Source organism: Halichoeres trimaculatus, unplaced genomic scaffold (genome assembly GCF_033239565.1).
Source record: "Halichoeres trimaculatus isolate MK-OKI-2021-1 unplaced genomic scaffold, fHalTri1.1 fHalTri1_scaffold_37, whole genome shotgun sequence".
Classification (NCBI taxonomy): Eukaryota; Metazoa; Chordata; class Actinopteri; order Labriformes; family Labridae; genus Halichoeres; species Halichoeres trimaculatus.
Genome location: NW_027437215.1, coordinates 489,797 through 495,796, shown reverse-complemented (window position 1 = coordinate 495,796; position 6,000 = coordinate 489,797).

Genomic DNA, 6,000 nt, shown 5'->3' with positions numbered 1-6,000 from the left:
GAAAATAAAAATCCTAAACAAAAAAACAGCTATGAATGTTTCTGTTTTGTGTTTACATGGCTTTACGTAAAATGCTGATCGGCTAGTAATGTTTTCCTCACGCATGTGGGATAAATGGAATGTAATGTCTGCTTTTCGTATGTTACCCCAAACTTTTCCAATGTATCCTACACTACCTATTTCCTCTGTATTAACTCTGATATAATCAGTTAAATACTCTTCTTGGATCATCGCAAAGATAGCTTAACGGCTTTGCCACCGCGCCACGGTGTCGATTGTTTTTCTTATGGCACGGGTTCGAATCCAACTCGTGCCTACCTATGTACATTATCCATCAATTTTCCTATATGTCCCGCACTACCTATTTCCTCTCCTTTATCTTATTGGACACATCAAGTCATCAAAACACACCATCTTTTAATGTCTTTTCGTCTTTTTAAAATTGTATTTCTTTTCACACAATTCACTGCAAATCCTTAAACCTCATGAAGCAAACAAAGCAAATGCTGCCTTGAACTGAAACCGCCACAAACTCTATCACATCCCTCATAAGACGTACTACATCACCTACACTTTTGCAACTTGCTTGCACTGCGTACAAGCTTTACAAATTCATGTTAATTTGTTATCCACATTTGGTAATAATACTCTCTAACACATATAGGAAAATTACACACTGATGATGTATATTTACTGAGACTACAACACTGGGTAACCATGTGTGTGCGTGTGTGTGTGTGTGTGTGCGTGTGTCCGTGTGTCTGTGTCTGTGTGTATGTATGTATGTGTGTGTGTTTGTCTGTGTCTGTGTCTGTGTCTGTGTGTGTGTGTTTGTGTGTGTGTGTGTTTGTGTGTGTGTGTGTGTGTCTGTCTCTATAAAAAACAGCAAACAACAGCCATATTCATTTTATTGACACAACAAAAAAAAAAACATTTAAATCAGGAAAGAGTAATGATAAAGGAACAGAAGACACAATGAATGCACTAAATTTATTGTGTACAGAAAATGTCTTTACCGCTTAGACCTCACAGGAAGTAACTCATCTTAGGAACTCATGAGATAAATAACATGATCCTCACACCCTAAACTCTGGTGTTAATGAAGAACAGTAATGCTTATTGAACATGATTTTTCATTGAAGGTTTATTAGAACATAACCAGGATCCTGAAAAGGTACTGAAACAGTTGAAGATAACTTGAACACACTTCAGAGGCTGGATGAAACCTATATAACAGGAGAGACAAAGCATTATCAAAAATTTGACACCTAAGATCTGGTTTGATTAAGAAGGACAGTGTGGTGGCTCATCATTGGATGAAAGGAGTGCTGAGACTGGACAAAAAGAATAGCAGGAAAACTGCTTCAGACTTACAGACCATGGGTGAACAAATACTCTTCCTGACTACTATGATTCCAATGTACCATGTATGCCTGCTGGCGGGGCCAAACCTAATCCATACACATAGCTCTTGGCTAAGCCACATTTTGCTGCACTTGACCACTTGGGAATTGCCCCAATACGGACCATTTTCCGCGGGGCGAGGGCCCGTCATTGCTGCATGCAGCTATATTTTTATATTCTAACTGTTCTTCAGTTTTGTTGTAACACAGATATTTGTGGGTCATATTATAGACATGTCAAAGTGAGGTCCAGATGGTTCCTGCAGATGACAGCCTCTCCTCTGTGGCATGACACAGAGACATTTAATTGAATAGTTGCAGTACTTATAGTTAATTACTATATGACCTTTTGAGATGCCTGCAATGTAAAGGATGAGGGGCAGTATTTAACCCTTAGGATCCCAAGCAAGGAACAAAAATTGAATTTTTCTGATTTAAAAAAAATCTGGAAATAAGTTGGGAGTATACACAACACACTTTTAGGTTCCCTCAAGCATCAAGAACACAGGAAAAAGTGGTGTGGCCCTACCCTTACAGAATCTACAAATTCTGAGACCTAAGATAAGTTGATTGGAATTTTTAGGCCATTTTTGCTTCTGTCACATTTTTACTCACTGTGGACTTATTTTTCACTGCAATAATAATTTATACACTTCTATGAGGTCAGACGAACCAGGGCCAGATGTAACTCAACAACCTCTCATTAATATAGCATAACCAGAATACAAGAAAGTGTTCAATAAAGAAAAGCGGACATTGAAGTTTTCTGAATATTTACTTTAAATCAATGAAAACTGTGAATACCTATGTACAGAACACTTAATTCAAGTCTTGGATCAAAGAAAAAACAAGTTGTTAAGTATCTAAAAGCTCTGAACACACAAACTGTTGCTGATTGGTGCAGAGCAGCCCCAAGCTGAAACATGACACAAAGCAGATGGAAGGCAGTTCTCAAGAATTATTTAGATGTAAATACAGGACATATATAGAGGGCTTGTACAGAGTGTAGAATTACTTGTTTTTGTGCAGAATTGAGCTAGGGCAAATGGTTCATTTTCTGCAGATTTACAAAAAGGGCGTGTGAATAAACACTGCAAACGATGTCGATGGCAGTTTCACAAAACCATCGTTCTTTCCGGCATTTCCTCGGCATGTTGCTGACATCGCGTGTAATACATCAAGGTACCCTTGGAAACTTGAGAATCTGAGGATAACGCCACTTTTTACAGCTTATGAATAGGACAAACTGTTTGTACATGCCAGTCGGCCTGAGATCTTACTTACTCATTTATTAATCTCCATCAGAAGTTCTGATGCCATATCTGTTTCATCAAATTCACCCCAGAGTTCTTACAACTTCATGCAAGCACGTGTGGGGAAAGGTAAAATAGATAACATTATATAGTGAGATGCTATTACGACCTACTACCAATAGAGGTTGCTAGTGAGTTGTTTATACAGGGGTATAACCAGAAGAAGAGTGTGAGTTGCTATGATAGAAAACCTGTTGTAAGTTCCCCCCAAATTCAAAGTCAAGTCGAATAATAAGTAAATGCGTGCTTCTCTTCATAAATATCTGAAGATATTACATATAATATGGGGTTATTTTACATGAAGATGCAACTTACATTACCCGTTTTTGCTATTCTTTTCAACCAAGATTCTTATTGTACTTTTGTAGATGAATAGACGATCTTGAGACGGGTAAGGCAAATGCCTTGAGCCAGGATAATAGAGAAGAAGTCATCAAAAAGTAAATCTAGTGTTTAAATACATGAAGTTATCCTTGTGCATTTGTTTTCAACACAAGTGGTTTACTTCTACTGATTATGCTTACTGTTTGACAGTGTTGATGATATCTTGGAAACCATTTGTCGAAGAGTTGATGTTGAAAAGCAGTTCCGTATCCAGATCTCAACAAACATCCTTGAGAGAGGCCTTCTGTAGTGGTAACGCCAGCAGAAAAATTCTCCCACTGCTACACTGGCAGTCACCTTCTTTGGAGACACAGGGGTGGACACAGGTGCCCTCCGACAAAAAAGTCTCACTTTTTCAGTCTTACACAGACTCTTACAGAGCAAGCAGAAAATTAGATCGAGACTTAGATGTTGATTCAACTATTTAGTCATATTGTTTTGGCTTTTCTAACAAAACTGTGTCCCTGATTTATGGTTCTTAGGAGAATCCCATGATTCTCCTAAGAACCACGCGTCTTAAAGGGGTTCAATTTTATGACCTTTAAGCTACTGAATGAGAGTTTAAAAAATAAAAATAAAGAAAAGGACATCCTATGTTAAACTTTCATCTATTAAAAAAGATATGCACTTACTTAAGGATTTCTATTCTTGAGAAGTATGTTACGCTGCAAACTTTGTTTCTGTTCTCTTCTGTCTTTTCCTGTCTAAAGTCTTATCTACTGCTGTTACAAATTAGAAGAAATATAAAAAACGTGCAAATTATTTTGTTTGAGCACCACAGTAAATGCTTTGTTTTGTTTTGTTTTTATGTTGAAATGGTGACTGGAATTGAAGGTCGATTCTTTGAGGGACCTCGACATCACAAAAGCCCACAATATTCTCTGACTGATTTTGATTGTGGTCTCTACAGGTGTGTTTATATTTTTATGCTGATCATTTTGTAAGGTATTCTAACTTAAGTGATACAACTGTGCAATCATTTTGTGAATAGGACCGTAGGAGAGATTTTAGCTGCAAGTTTGGCTCAAGGTGCCCCGACCCCAGCCTTTTTCAGCCCTGGGACCTACAGTTACCTCGGTAGTGGCCATATAAATCCAATAATTCTCAACAGTGATGCAGTAGCAGATGACCAGTTTCGAGGGTTAATTGACCAGGTATAACCTTGATGTGCTGGAAATGATGAGCTATAAGAGGATATAGAGCATATTGTGTCAAGAAATACTGTTAATATATATATATATATATATATATATATATATATATATATATATATTTTTATTTTTTATTTTTTTTTTTTTTTTTTGCCGTGGTCATTTTATTTTCAGGTTGAGCTTTGAACTGCCTGATCTAGCGGATGAAATCCTAAACTGTGGATATACTGTTTATACTATCTATCTCCAACAGGGATTCCATTGTTAGGTATGCAATTTTTTCTGTATGCACAAAATGTACATACAGAATGGAGGGTGCCATTCTGTATGTACAGAATGTTGTGGTGTTACGGGTCCCGGGCACGGTGACCACAATAACAAAAAGAAATCAATCTGCAGAATAAAGGTAGAGTCTCAGAGTCAGAACGACAGGAGCACTCGTATCTTTCTCCAGATTGCGTCTCTTTAATTCTGACTAACTTGTGTACAAAAGACATAGTGCATTTTCTTTGTCCTAAGGAAAAATATCCTCCTAAAAACAACCAAATCTGGTTTATGTGTAACAGTTCTATTCACAACAGCTATAAACTGCATATTTCTGTGCTTTCAAACACTTTAAAGTGACTTAAGTTGTACTAAACATCTTTAATAACAAAGTGACAAAACACATTTAAGATTACTCATCCACACTCTTATGTAAGTGCTACAGCTTTTTCATATATAGACATTGCACTTAAACTGTACATTTCTAACTGAACATGACTTTCTCTGAATTACAAAACAAATACACAACTAGGAAATGTTAAAACACTAAGAGTCACATCAGGAACCGTTTCACATGAGTGGGAGCATTATGTGAGTACAAAACCCTTCACAGATGTTAATGAGACAATACAATACAAAACCTTAACCATCTACTGACCTGCAGAATAAAGGTAGAGGCTCAGAGTCAGGACAACAGGAGCACTCGGATCTTTCTCCAGATTGCGTCTGAGGGGAGTGAGATTTTTTTCCCTAGGATGAAATCGGGAAATCCACGCCCCCAGCCCATGTGATTGGTTCCTGCAGCATCTCTTCTTCTTCTGTGTAATCCTGCTGATTTGTCATCGAGTGCGTTTCATGCGCCACCATCGGTCTCCGAGGGAAATGAGGCTTAATAACATTTAAAATGTCACACTACTTTAGAATTACCACATATTAAATTTCAATTCAAGAACTGAACACTTTCAACACAGCGTGGTGAGAGCGGCGATGTAATTGCAGTGAAAATATAAAAACCATTCGAGCATTCGAGGTAGAAGTGTGTGGAAGTGTGGAAGTGAGAGACGTGGAGGGTTTTATAGCCCACTACCCCTCCCCACGGATCAGTTTGGAAATGGCCCTTAACGTGGCGGACACTCCGCGAGAACGCGCAAACGAAGGGGTAAGCTGGTAGGGAGAGTGTGTAGGGGGCGGTTTGAAAAAGGCCCTGGGTGCATCCGAATAGTCCTTTTTTGATAAGGAACCTTCCTAACTGAAGAAATGACCCGGAAGCATTTACGCGTCGGCCATGATAAGTGCCGTTCGAATTCTCCAAAAGTTAAGGAAAGGAGGGTCGTTGCTTCCTTTAATATCTCCTTTAGCTTAGGAAACACCGGACCATCCTTTTCAAAAGGAAAGGAGAAGAAAACGCCCCATAATGCCTTGCGGCAAGTGACGTGTTTAAATACGGCTCCTGCCGAAAGTTTATGGAAACTTATGATGGAGAAG